Genomic DNA, 14,695 nt, shown 5'->3' on the forward strand with positions numbered 1-14,695 from the left:
TACATCTTTTTGTTTCTTCGTTGTTGGTTTCGAGTTAATCATCTTCAACTGTATTTCTTTGGTAGATAAATTGCGTGTATTTAACTCTTTGCTGCTGGTGTTTTTCTTAATAGTTCTCACTGGATTCGTATGTCTGTCTGGGTGTCGTATGTTTTGTCTGATTATCTCTTGGTCTGTTGGTCTGTTGGTCTATCATGTGATTTGTTGTCGATTGTTTAGTCAAATGTTTTGCCAACACTTTTTCTGGTTAAATATTGAAATGGAAATTTTTGTGGCTTTTTTTCTTGTTAAACTTCTTTTTATCATATTTTAGTAATGAAAAATCTACGTGGAAATCGTAGGTAAAAAAGAAAATGGAAAAAAATCAGTACAATCATGAGGCATGAAGTTGTTAAGTATCTTGGCGCAATGCAATTTTCTTGTTCAATGGCGTTTTCTTGTTAGCTTCTGTTTCGCTTTTTTCCTTTAAGAAATTGAAAGTTTTTTTCATATCTTTGGATGCGCACTAAAAAATTTTTATTTGCGAGGCAATTTGCATTTAATTACAATAAATAAAAAACAAATTTTTTTTAAATAAATCTGTATTTTGTATATTTTCCATGGTGTTAAATTGAAAGTAGTAAAAATATTTCAAGTCTACTTGCACTAGTTAGATTTGTATGATATAGAAAATATGGTGAAAATTATAAAAAGAAAAACATAGGAATATTAACATGTGAAATAGTTAGTTTCTGGTTTCAAAATCGGGAAATAATTCATCTCATATCATTTGGTGTGATAGTTTAGGAAAATTTTTATTGCTCACACACACAAAATTCATAAAATTTTCTTATTACCTTCGATTATCAACTCAACAATAGATATATATTAATATATATTATATGTTTATATTTTTCCTTTGTGTACGATCATGCTACAGTGTCCTAATAAGTAGGACTAATAAGCTACTTATTCCTTAGGTTTTGTTCCAAATTGACTAGTAATTTCAACATAAATAGGTAGATGCAGTTGGTAGTCAATACATAAGGTTTAGGTTTAGTGTCTGTATATGTGAGTCGGTTGTAATAACATGGAGAATTATTAAGGTACGCTAGCTGTCTGAAACCATGCTAAAGATAAGTAGCTTATAAGTCCTAAACTGTGCGATTGAAGACTTTTTGGATGGAGGTACTTCTGTTTTGGATGAAAAACCCACGTGTCGTTTTAAAAAAACAAGCACTGTATTAAAGATGTCGAATAGACATTTATAAAATTTGATATTAATAGTGGATAATAAAAGAGAAGAATATGTTCCTCTTTTAATTTCTTAAAAGACAACCTTAAAAGGAACTGTTATTAGTCAGCATACACCTATTAGAGAATGCATTGCTAAAACTACATCGTACAGTGGAAGTTTAAATCTTTGTTTTTACGTAATTGTTAGCGGACATTATTATATGTGTGGTTTGGCTTGGCTGTTTTACATATTACCTACGGTCCGCCATTTTAAGGATTTCTGTTCTATTAAGGATTTCTATTTCTGTTTTAACAAGGTTTGTTTTTTATTCGGTAGTCATTCAATACTATTTATTACACTTTTTCGAAGTTTTCGTCAGTGGCAATAGTTTCTGGTCATCAAGAACAGTCTAATCTAATAAGATCAAGTTTAGATGTCGGATGTCGAAATTTACACACAACCTTCGTAGAATTAAGAACTAATTCAACGAATGTTGCTTATAGTTCAACCAATTTGGACGAATTTGTAAAACGACTTTTGTTAATGTAATTAAATCCTAAAATCTATTGTTCCTTTTTAAAATTCTAAAGGAGCAGATGGAATAAATAAGAATCTATTTTGTTTGTTCAATCTAAACAATTTTAGAGTAAAACTCAACAGTAAAATTCAACAATTCATACTTTGTATTTTTTTTAACCGGACAAACTTTCCGTATTCGGTACCGGTTGTATCTTAAACAAAATAAATATTGCTTTTTGTGCATAACGGCAATTAAAAAATATCTATAACTATAACTTGCATCTAACAATAAAACTAAATCATAAAAAACCAATTAAAAAGAGAAGAGCAAAATATGCCATCAAACGCTGAAACGCTCAAATACTTAAGCCAATTATTCGATGAGGTAATATTTATGTTATGGCCCAGATTCGGATGGCTCAGTAGACGAGAAAGAAGCGGAGGTACTAATGCGCATGCAGGTATTAAACGGCCAATCTCTAATACTCTGAACTATAAATCTTTTTAAAATGAAAATTAATTCATGCTGTACTACTTTCTGTATCGTCGTTCCATTGTTGGCAGTAACTGCTTGACATTTGTAAGCCATTCGCTGCTGTAATCCGGCGGCATTGTACCAAAATGTGACAGCCGCAATAGTCCAGATAGTGGCAGTAACAGAGAATCATTTTGGCCGTTAAATTCTTAACTGTTTGACATTTTACATAACCTTTACCAATTTTTTCCTCATATTTGTTTCTGTTTTGTATTTATTTTTGTTACGAATATTTAGGTTTTCTATTTTGTATTGTATTTTGTTTAAAGGCATTAACTTAACTGCAACTCTACAGTGATACTTCAGCAGAATCGGTTTTTTTTTCGTTTGGCCAACAGCTGAAACCAACAGTAGAGAAGCCACCAAAATAATGGCGAAAGCAGCATCAACTTCGATATTTTGATTTTAACATTTTAATATCTTTTTCTGTGAATTTTTGGAAAAACTATTTTTATATTCATACATACATACACATTTTTTTTACCATTTTTGGCGAATCATCATTTGATTTATATTTGTATAAATATATAAATAACGTTATTATTATTGTGCGTGATTTTCATCGAAATCTATTTTTATAACAAATTTAACATTTTTTACATAAATTTATTGCTTTATTTATTTATTTATTCATTGCTTTGCATCAAATTTGTTATAAATCCACAAAGGAAACGGATTTATGACGATTACAAATATTTTTATTTATTTATTTTAATTATAACTTTCATATCTTTACTCTCAGAGAAATGCATAGAAGTTAATTAGATTAATACATTTTTACTGAACGTAAGCACGTCTTCAATAGTACAAGAGCTACTGCAAATATAGTTCAGCCAGTATGACATACTAATACAAAATCAAAAAAAATTATTTTAATTTATTTATCGAGCTATTTTTTTATAATAGTTTTTATATTTTTTTACTTTATATTTTTATTATACTCTATCTACATCTATATTTTATATACTCTATATTTTTTACTCTTCTTGAGTCATCATAAAGATCAAGATCTGACAAATTAATATTACTAAAACTATACGTCATCCTCTTTATTCTATCAACTATATTGCACTATATACGATATGCAATATAGACGATAGATTAAAGAGGATGACGCAAATATAGTTTTAGTAACATCAATTTATTTCAGATCATGATTGTAATGATGACTGTCAAGGAGAGTCTGAAATAAAGAGTATTATAAAAAATATTAAACGTTGAATTATTTAACAAAAAGGGACCTAAAGCCAGATTAAAAAATATATAAAAACCAAAAAAAAAAACTATATATCTAGAGAACAATTGTTAAATAAAAAATATTTAAAATATCAAACTCTTAAAATCTTCGTACAATTATTTCAGAAATATTTTTGTTTCTACTATTAATTTATAAATTTTTATAAATCTATTTATGTATTTATAAGTCCATCTTATTTTTATTAATAATTTTTTTTTGCTCCATTTGTCTTTTTATCAAATACAGCTATACTACAAATAGACAAATGATTTTATTATTTATTTATTCTTTTCTTGGTATGAGCTGTTAGTCGTACATTCATGCATTGGTCCGTAGGGGTATCGGAATGAGAAAGACCTTAATGAAGATTTGTATGGGATATCATCATATGGGATGTTAGCGCTTTTTGCAAATCTAGGGAATGTTAAATCATCAATAATATCGAGTGTATTTTTTTCGTTTAATATACGCGTGACTTTTGCAGATTAAACTGCTACTCTCATCATATGTTCGTAAATTTCATTGTCTAGATTTTTAAGATGTTTCTGTATAATATTTTCTGTTCAAGTCCAAGCGGTTCAAAACTTTTAACCATCTTATCTACTGTTTTGTTTCCTTCATGGCCTGGGACCGACTACTTTTTAGAGTAACTTTGAAGATAATTAAATTAAAGACTTTATGGCTGTTCTCCTAATCACATAAATGTAGTGTAGGCTATCTCCGCAGGTGTTAGAAAATAAGTTATCACAACATTTCAATTTCATTATGAAAGCTTCATATTATTATTAAAACTTGAATTGCTAGCGCAGAGCAGTACCATATTATATCATATATATTCGTTGTTGTTATTGGATCACTTTTTTCTTCAAATAAATTGAAGAGTACATGTTTGCTCATAGTTATGCTTATTAGCACTACACAAAAATATAATTCGCAAGAAATGTTCATATATTTTCTTGGTCACATTCTGTTTGCACGTGGGTAACACTCAAATATTACGTAATAAGTAGCAATATTATGTACTTATAATGTTTGTTTAACTATTTCCAATAATATAAGAGACGATAGCTGCAGACTCCGGTATTTCTTCACGAAGAAGAGGAAACAGCAGAACGCATTCTATGTCACTGTGATAGTCTCGTTAGATTCAGACTTCGGCACTTATCAACTGGCAACATCTCTTTAAAGGACATGTCATTTTTAACTGTTATGTGCCTATGAAATTAAAATGGGTGTGTTACGTGACGTGGTGACAGGGTTTCCAGCCCCATCTTAAATCTAAATTAATCTAATTTTTAATAATAATCCTTTTTCAACCTTAAGATTATGACAGCGATTATTGAATAACAACAACGAGCAAATTTAATTTAATTATGTCTCCCAATTAAGGCAGCTAAGAACCCTATATAATTTCCTGATTACCTAAGATTAAGACAATATTATCAAAAATGTCTTGATTGCTACATTGTCTTTATTAATGACGGAAGTAGTGATATTCTGAAAGAAATGTTTTGAGCTGGCATAGAAGTTTTTATGATCTTTTACTTGATCAAATTTATAATGATCGTCATTCTATTACTGCTTAATTGAATTATGAACTATATACCTAAAGATTTTACTGCTTAAGAAGAATATAACAACAGCAGTACAAGCCAATATTCGAAATGGGTCATTCTTGCTTAATTGGCTTACAACCCGAGGGGGTCATCATTTAAGATTGTAAACCTATTTTATTCTAACTAATTAGAACAAAAGAAAAAAGGTTTGTAGAAACACGCAAAAGACGTTGCTTATGTAGGTATGATCACGTATGTATAGAAGTCAATCAAGTATGATTTTTTAAAGTGTTTACATACTGACTTAGTTTATATTTATTTGCTGTTTTTGTTTTTTTTTTTTTGCTGTTTGGTTGTTTTGTTGTTTTGTTAGCACTTTGCAGTTGTTAACTGAATTTTTGTTATATTTTTGTGGTTGCTGGTATTGTTAACGTTGTTGTAAGAAAACATAAAGAGAGAATATTTAACTCAAATAACTGCATAACAGATAAAAGCGTTTTTATACAATTTTTTTGTTTCTTTCAAAACGGTTACTCCGATGACCGAACAACATTTAATTTCTAACCAAAGTTAACCAACCAACGGCAGACCATTCATATATCCGTCATCATCGTCATCGCCATCGACATCGCCATCGCCATCGCCATCGCCATAGTCATAACCATAACCATCATTTAGACCAACATCTATTGTGTTTATTGTGTGTGAGTGTGTATCTTTAAGCCACTTTTTAGTAACAATAATTAGCGACACACATATCAACCGTTTGCACGTAGTTCATCATAATGAGTTTCATTATAGTTCAAAAAAATAAAAAAAAAAAACAAAAAATAATAATAATAATAATACTATTTAATGTTTTGTGCCAGCTTGAATGGAGTAACTGTTATTTTGTTACGAAACATTTTGACGGTTTTTTAATGTTTCCATTATGTTGAAGTAGTTTTTTCTTGTTTCTTATTAATAAATTAAGAGGCGATTCGCATAATTGGCCCACATTCTGTTAACTAAAAATAATTAAGGTTTTATTTTTGCCATAATTTATTTATTTTATTTTTTACACATAAAAAATGTGTTTTAGTTTGATTTACGAGTGAGTATATCTTTGTCAGTTCGAAATGAGGAAGAGAAAAATCAGTTAACAATTGAGCATCAAGGTTATGAAATAAGTTTTTAATTTTCCTCTTCCCCTTTAACAAATAAAATTTAACTATTTTATTTTTATAATATATATAACTTTTGTAAAAGAAAATTGTTAGAGATTGTTAAAAAAATGACTCATTATGTAGTTTCAATGAAAAAAAAAATAAATAAATAAATAAATGTATCTCTTAATAATAATAAAGAAAAAAAAACTCCAAGACTTGCTTACTGAAATTAAATTAAAAATAAATATATCCTAAGACTCTTCAAAGTGCCATAGTACATTCGCACGAATGACATGCTAAGAGACCTTAGAATAGACCCGGTCAAAAAATACATAAGGCACAGCGCCCTGAAGCTATACCTTTGCGAACACCGGCAGACTGTCCTACTTAGCACTAGCTAATCTCAGAGTAATCACTAACCACACAAGGCGGTACGGAGATCTTAGATCAGTCATTGAGTAATCACGAAGCTATAAAAGAGTAAAAGTGCCCAGATGCACTAACCCGGAAAAGGCTCAACGTAATAATACAAAGTATACTTTAGGATTAAAGATTAGAGGTAATAATAAATAGTTTATAATAGATTAGAAGATATTTGAAAATATGCAATATCATACAGTTGCATAATACAAAAACAAATCGAAAAACATTTTGCATTATGTCTCTAAAACGGGTACACATCATAATTCTTATACACATCATATCCGTAACACCTTTTGCCATATAAAAGAAAATTATGGTATACTGCTACTGAAAAGTCTTCAAATTTTGTAAAATCACGATCTCGATTATTAAATATAAGGTCAGAAACTGATAGAATACATTTCAATTTTTAAGATGGTTAGATCATATACAAAAAATGCACCTCAAGCAAATTGCTTGATGATTCAGGAAAGGCTTATTAAAATTGATATGAGTGATTGGAGAACTCTCGTCTTAGATCAGTAAAGATGTTGGGTTGCTTTGTGTATTGGATTATCAGTTCATTAATGACTAATGCTGAGATAAAAAATAAAAATAAAAAACTATCATTAAAAATTGAAATGGAAATATGTTCTAACTGCTATATAATAATTGGAATGCTTTGGAATTACTACAATCATTAGAGTTCTGATCCGTATTCTATCAGGAACATTAACTTTTAATATGAATCTCCGGTGTTTGTTGCATGTTTTCTCGGTTTTATTTCAGATTGTTCGCCTCCATGGAACAATTGGTTTCAATCTAATGTTACATAATTTCATTACAGAACCGCTAAATAGATTTACGTCTTTTAATTTGAACATTAATGTCTAAATTGTTATTCGATTAATATCACATTTTCAATGTATTACATAGGCAGCGATTGATAAAGCTCTGCACTTTGTGTTTAATATTTCAGCTGATTAGTCACTTTTCGAATCAGTCGTATATAGTATTATAATAAATAAACTTTTGGGTAAAATTTATATATCGTTCGATTTTTCTATGTTTCATCGATAACATCGTCTCCCATTCTGTCATTATACTACTACTTATTATATATGTATTCGTCCGTCACTTCTATATGAATGTATAGCGTTTAGCAAAGCTTCAAACACTACTATTTGTCAGCTAGAAATTGCATAAAGCCAGGCTCTGAGAAGACTTTTCAAAGTACCATGGTACATTAGGACGAATGACATCCTCAGGGATCTCATGATTGATCCCATCAAAAAATACAAAAAGGATAGAGCCCTGAAATTATTTGCGAAAACTGATAGACTTATCTCAGGTCAATTATTGCTTAGTCTGATGAAGTGATAAACAATAATCCAGTCAAGGCGTAAAGGGGGGTTCAGAAATTACCTCGAGTTAAGAAATTGTAAAAGTGCTTAAGTGCTTCAACATAATTAATTATTATTAAATTACTTATTTTGCCTTTGAAGCATTATCTATAAAAAAGTCGTATTGCCGTTAAAATAATTAAATAGAATAAATATGGAACAATTGTGTACAGAGATCGACTTTTATTAGTACAGTCAGTGTAGCTACTGATTGCGATAGGTGAGACTTTTCGTAGTAACAATTCTAACAATTCGGCATTATTTATTATTTACATCTATCAATTATATCTATGTTCTGTACATTATGAGCTTCAAACTACCAAAAATTTTTATTCAAAATAATATTGTTAGTATATGGGAGAAGCCGTCACATCACACTTTATTATGATAATACTAGATTACATGCTGCCTTGGCAAATCAAAGAGAAGGATGGAGAAATTTTCCGAATTTCCTATAGTATACAGATTTAATATTATCGATTATATCTTTTTTTCTTCTTGATAAAATTTAAAACTAAAGCAGATGTTGCTCAATTATAGCACCTTTTCATTACATTAAAAAATAGTTAAAATGTATTTTTTTTTTAAATTGTGTTTGACAATAAGTGTTAAATATAGTAAATGATCGTATTCTGTGGTGTTTTGAACTGTTAGATAGCAAACGAGCAATTTTTTCCCTTTCTTCTCTAACTCACAACTTCAGATAGAAGTGGTTGAAAAGAATACCTAGCAATACGTATCTAAATTCAGAACAAAATTTTCATATAGATCAGTTATATTTTGGACAATAGATCATATTGTATGCAAAATTAAAAATTATAGAAACGTTTGGAGGTGAACCAATGTGTGTGGGAAAATTTATTTAAATTATATAAAAATAATGATAAAAATTGAAAAAAAATACAAAATACGAAATAAAATTGTCAAAAAAAAAGACAATTGTACATTAAAACGATTTCACCGAATTTACACAAATTTAATAAGTGAATGCGTTTCAACTATCTCAACAGCAAAATACAATAGCGTAACATTGCGTACGACAATCTCTGCTATGCCCACCAAATCCGAGCCATACACCATAGCACTTATGTCGACGGTTAAGCGTTTTATGTAAATTAGCCAAGGCAACCAAGCGGTAAAGCCGCCTCAAGAGTTAGACTCTAAACCAAAAGACACAACATACACGTACACGCCAAGCTGAAGCTGAAGTTTAAGTTTGGGCACAAAATCAACTACCCACCGCACGCCAACTGCTCCCCTGTACTGACCCACAATACGATTTAATCAACGAGTGAATCGAAAAAGAAAGTGAAATCCAAATGGAGATTTTCAATTTTACATGTACGAAGCGTGCAGACTGCTGGGGCCTTCACAGCTGTGAAAAATTGGGAAGATTTGCAGCTGCTTGTCTTATTTTTATACAATGGTATTTGTGGTTTATCGTAATTATTCTTTTATTCCAAACAGCAATTAGGTAACTCGTTTTTATGATTTTTTTCATTATTATGGCTTTTATGTACTTGTGAGCAACGGCAAGATTGGCTCATACGTGCAGCAGCACAGTTAAGTTGAACTCCTCTTTATAATAAATTTTTATTAAAAAACTATTAAAAAAAATTCAAAATCACACTAACTACTGCCAAGCCATGGCAATGTAAGCTGAAGCAGTAGTTTACCATCGCAATTGGTTTCTTGGTTTTATCTGTGCATGTCCATGGATTGTGCCCAAAACCAGTTAAACTGCATTTTTGTGTATAATTTAAAGAGCACTACAATCGGTCACAAGTGTCTCAATTACTATAAGTTAAAGGAAATTGATTAGTTTATATATATGTAAAATATATTATATGTGCGCTCTAATATCAAATTATTCTAAATACTAAGAGTTAAGACCAAAGACTGAATATTACTTTAATATCACAGAACTTATTGTAAATTTACTTATTGTAAGTTTTTGCAATTAAGAAAGTTCTTGATAATTGACATTGCGTTCTTCATCAGCGCCTAAAAATGATTAGGATAAAGACATGATAAAAAAAAGAGATGATTATATCATGTTGAGATAATTTATCTCAAATCAGAAGGTCCCTGAGACAGATAGTGCGATTTTTATTAAAGCTGTAGAACTTCTAGAACACAATTTAATGGGCTTGTATTGTAAGATGATATTTCGATTTTTCCACTATGTATATTTTGCTAGAATTTCAACATAAAATACGTTAGTCAACGCTGCTAGTCAGAAACGTTAATATAACTGCAATGGCTAGATCTGTTTTAGATCGTGCTAATCATTTAAAAAAGGTTATTAAAACTTCAAGCTCCTCTCCCCTATTGATTTCCGATATTAGTACGAGCTTGTCATTATTGTATAATGTTTACTTTCTGTATAAATCTTTAGTTCAATAGATATCATTCATTTTGTGAGAAAATGATCTTGATAAAAAATATAGTAAGGGCTTACTTTATACCATAAACTATAGGAAAATTTTTGAGTTGTTAAATCAATAAAGGCATATAAGTTTTATTATATGTATATACGTATCAATTTTCTAATTCTTATTGTTCAGTCGTATAATGGGAATTCTGATTTGATGCTGTCGTGACACTTATCACAGCTCTGATGATGATAAGAAATGTTTATTATTTCTATTATGTCATTGTCCAATGCATGTGCTATGTAGGTTAAACTTGCTAGGGACATTCTTTCTATAACACCTAAGTCAGTTACAAGACCAGACGTTTACTAAAAGATTATCTTAGGTTTTATTAAAAGTTTAAACTGATTTGTACTTTGAGATTTATATGGCAATATCATGGATCAACAGGCTGAAGTGGATTTTCAGATTCACATTTATAATCTAACCTAATCTAATAATTCATTTTAATACCAATAGTTGTCACAACCGTTTTAAAAATGCCAATCGAATCTTATAATAAATCATTCTAAATGTAGTGCTCCACGAAAGTTTATACTGTCATAAATAATTTTTTAACCTCTTTTAACATCTTTAGTTTAATAATATTAAATTGAAAATAAATAAGAGTCAGTGCTTAAGATAAAAACTATTTAAATAACAATAACAACAACAACAAGAGAAAAATAATATGAAATTGCAATTATATATACGTACTTGTATGTATATGTATGTTTTCATGTATTTTGCAAATCAATTTAATGAGTTTTTAAAACTTTAACTATCGATTGATTTCATCTTTACATCCGTTAAAGAAAATGAAAGTAGCTTTTGGGATGCATTGCGACTCGACTGATTGCGCGGGTGGTTCTTCGAATTATTAACTGAAAAATAAATTGAAAATAAAAAAATTAAACAATTTCGTAGGCCTTTGTTTTCTGATTAAAAAATTTCTTTTAAAAATAGATATACATATATAAGTATATCTCGAGTGAGCCACACTTAATACTTTCTCTATTTAATAGTTGACATTGACTACAAAAAAACTGGAATTAATAATAATTATAGACACTAACTCATAGACTTACTAGTAATTAAAATATTAACCTATTATTGGATTAGTCTATATACAATCGATAACTGTAATAATCATGACAGTGTTCTATAATAGGTTTAAGCTATTTTAAAGCTGTTTTTATTAATTGAATTACTACATTAAACAAAACATTCTAACGCCAATTGACATCAGAAATAATATCAGTTTTTTTTGTATTAATTTAGCGAAATTCTATCGATAGATTTATTCTATGCTACTATACTATTTAGTACAACAGAGTCAATCTATTGTTTAAAAAGAACTTTTTTCAATAAGTGCATTACGTTGTTCTGGTGTTTTATTTGCTCAATTGACTCATTAACGAGTTCTCATTTGCGTATATGCTAGACTAACTGCAAATTTTTCTATTATTTCTTTTCTAATGAGTTTTGCTTGATATTAACTTGATATTTGTAAACTAATTCAGAGGACAACATATGTTAACGTTACAGTAGCTTTTAGAACAGCCTCTTCGTACGCCCTAATCATAATGCTACATCTCCTACCTATTGATCTCCATATTTAAAATACTGTTTGCAACACCGCTGTCAGACTGAAAGTAACAGGCGTCTGGGCACAAGGTAGATATAGACATAACCGGATTCTAGGACAGCTCCAAATGACATCGGATTATGTGAACCTATAATTATGCCTTGAACGAAACTTTCAGACAATATTTTATTCAAGAAACAGATGGAAGAGAAGGAACTTTCAAGCCAACTACGATATTTCAATTTTTACCGATGGTTCGAAAATGGACTGCGTGGAGAAGCAGGAATTTTTGCGTCATTTGCAGAGATGAATACAGGTTGACATAACTACCAGAGAGTTATTGTGTGATGTACACTACACTGAACGTTTGTACCTTGATGCATAGTGATATTGAATGATAGAATGGATCTATATTGTTTTCAAAATACTTTTTAAGAATGTGTGAGAAAGTAAAAGTAAATCATTTTCAAATTAAAAAATATTATCTGACTTACGCACCAGACTTAAATCTGACTTATATACTATTTTTAAATCTTTTTTAATATTCTATTTAGTTCTTGAAACTCTCTTCTCTTCCAGTCGCCATAGAGTAGCCAGACGATATTATATTAATTAGTTTTTTATTTTAATTTTTAATAATAATTTTAATTTAATTTAATATTAATAACAGAGAAAAGCATTTTTCTGAACTACAGGAAATCGTATTCATATGTTACTTTGAGAAAAGATAATAAATAACTTTTGATTAGCACTTAATCACCTCACCTCCAAAAGAAAAGGAGAACTAAAATTATTTTCAAAAAAAGTGAAAGTTTTCCCGCTCGTCTCGTGCTTGCAAAATGAAAAAGAAAAAATGCAAAATTCAAAACTTGTTTGCGGTGCGCCATCCGCCAAAGACGCTGATTCAATGTGAGAAACATTACAGTTTTATTATGGTTAGGAGCGAATTATAAACAAAAACGGTAAAAGTGCGGTGGAAAGTAAAGGTGCGTGCCGAGAGAGAACCAAAATAAATAATACTACAACATCTAAAACCACAATATTAAAAGGTGTGAATATTTAATTTTATCAAAATAGGCTTTATTCAACCAATCCATCTTTGTATCGGGAAATGTCTCCTGTACTTTTATGTTGATTATATATGCGTATATAGAGTACATAACCATTTGTAATATAAAAATCAAACTAATAGACAGCTGCACTTTCTTTTTGCAGTTCAAAAACAATAAGTTCCCTGACTTTGTATATTTGACTGACTAATTTTTCAGAGAATAATCCCTAGTTGGTGTATTGCTATAATCAAATAAATGAAACGTATGTAATAATCACTATCAGACAAATTTCGATATCATGATTAAGTGTAGAACCAAGTACTACACTTAACTTAAGTTTTTAGATTAGGTAGATTAGGTTAAAATGTGGTTAATTGCTTACTTTGATTATTGGCAGAGTTTTCTTTTCTTTCCAAATATCAAATAAACACCAATCAGCCGGATACAAAATTGAGGAGAAGCCAGATTTTTTTAAAGCCAGATGAAGACGATTATACATGAACTCTGTAAAAGAACTCCATAGTTCTTAGATTTTCATAAAGAAATATTATCCTTTCTCTAAATATCATGTAAGCAGCATTTTATTACCAATCAGCCGAATATAAAATTAAGGAGAACCCAGATGAAGAAGATTATTCATTTAGTCTGTAAAAGTACTCATTAGTTCTTAGATTTTTATAGTGGCATGCCCTAATGTAGTTTGCACTGCACATTTAAGGTTAAGGTCATTGTTCAAATATCTCTGCAGAACTGATGCTAAGTGCTATAAATAACAGTATTTAAATTGAGGTTATGGTCACAATTGTTTTTTATAGCTAAATCTTTCTTATAGCTATTATATATTGTAAATATAATTACACCACTTTGCAGTTTAGCTTATTATACATTAATTTAACTACACAAGTTTTCTAAAGATTATTCAAAATTATTGTTTTAAAGTTCAACTAATGTTATGTTAAAGTCCGAAAGCCGTGCTTATTTTCATTTTCTATCATAAAATGCTCACTCTTTTGCATATTGCCTACTCGATTGTCTCACTTGAGCAACATTTGAGCAAAAGATAAGAGCTGAAGAAAGATAATCACTGTCGCTTTCAATGAAAAATGAAAATAATGTAAAGTTATAATAGATATACAATATAATAAATAATATGTAAAAAATTAAAGAAAAAAGTTGTTATAATTATACAAGCAAACGAGTTCGACTTGTCCAATTCCTCAACTGCGTCCGGTTGGCAGTTTTTCCAACATTATTGTTATTTTGCTAATAATGATGCTAAAACAAGCACCTTAAAACTAAAACAATGCAATGGCATCGCATGATTCGAATGGAAAGGTAAACTTAGGAAAGGCAACAAGACCAATGTTCGCTGCATTGGTTGCGCTCAATTAACGCGTTTCTTTGCACATTCACAATCGTCCGTTCACAAATGAAGCAGTGGATGCGCGATCAAATGGGAATGGGAATGGCTTTGGCAATGGGTAATCCTCACGCTACTAGTTTATTTGGAATGATCGCGTTGTTATTAGTCACACGGAAGTAATTTGTGGGTCACTTTCACCAATAAACGTCTGATTTCAGTTTCCACCTGTTCATAAAACACAAAAACAATAAATAGTTAAGTT

General features: G+C 29.8%; 1 protein-coding gene across 2 annotated transcripts in view; it reads left to right on the forward strand.

The window, feature by feature from the left end:
* The window catches only part of LOC119677752 (CCR4-NOT transcription complex subunit 6-like), a 35,082-nt gene that overhangs the window by 17,761 nt on the left and 2,626 nt on the right, over positions 1-14,695 (forward strand). The window lies entirely within an intron of this gene.

The sequence above is a fragment of the Teleopsis dalmanni genome, chromosome 2 (genome assembly GCF_002237135.1).
Source record: "Teleopsis dalmanni isolate 2A chromosome 2, ASM223713v2, whole genome shotgun sequence".
NCBI classification, from domain to species: Eukaryota; Metazoa; Arthropoda; class Insecta; order Diptera; family Diopsidae; genus Teleopsis; species Teleopsis dalmanni.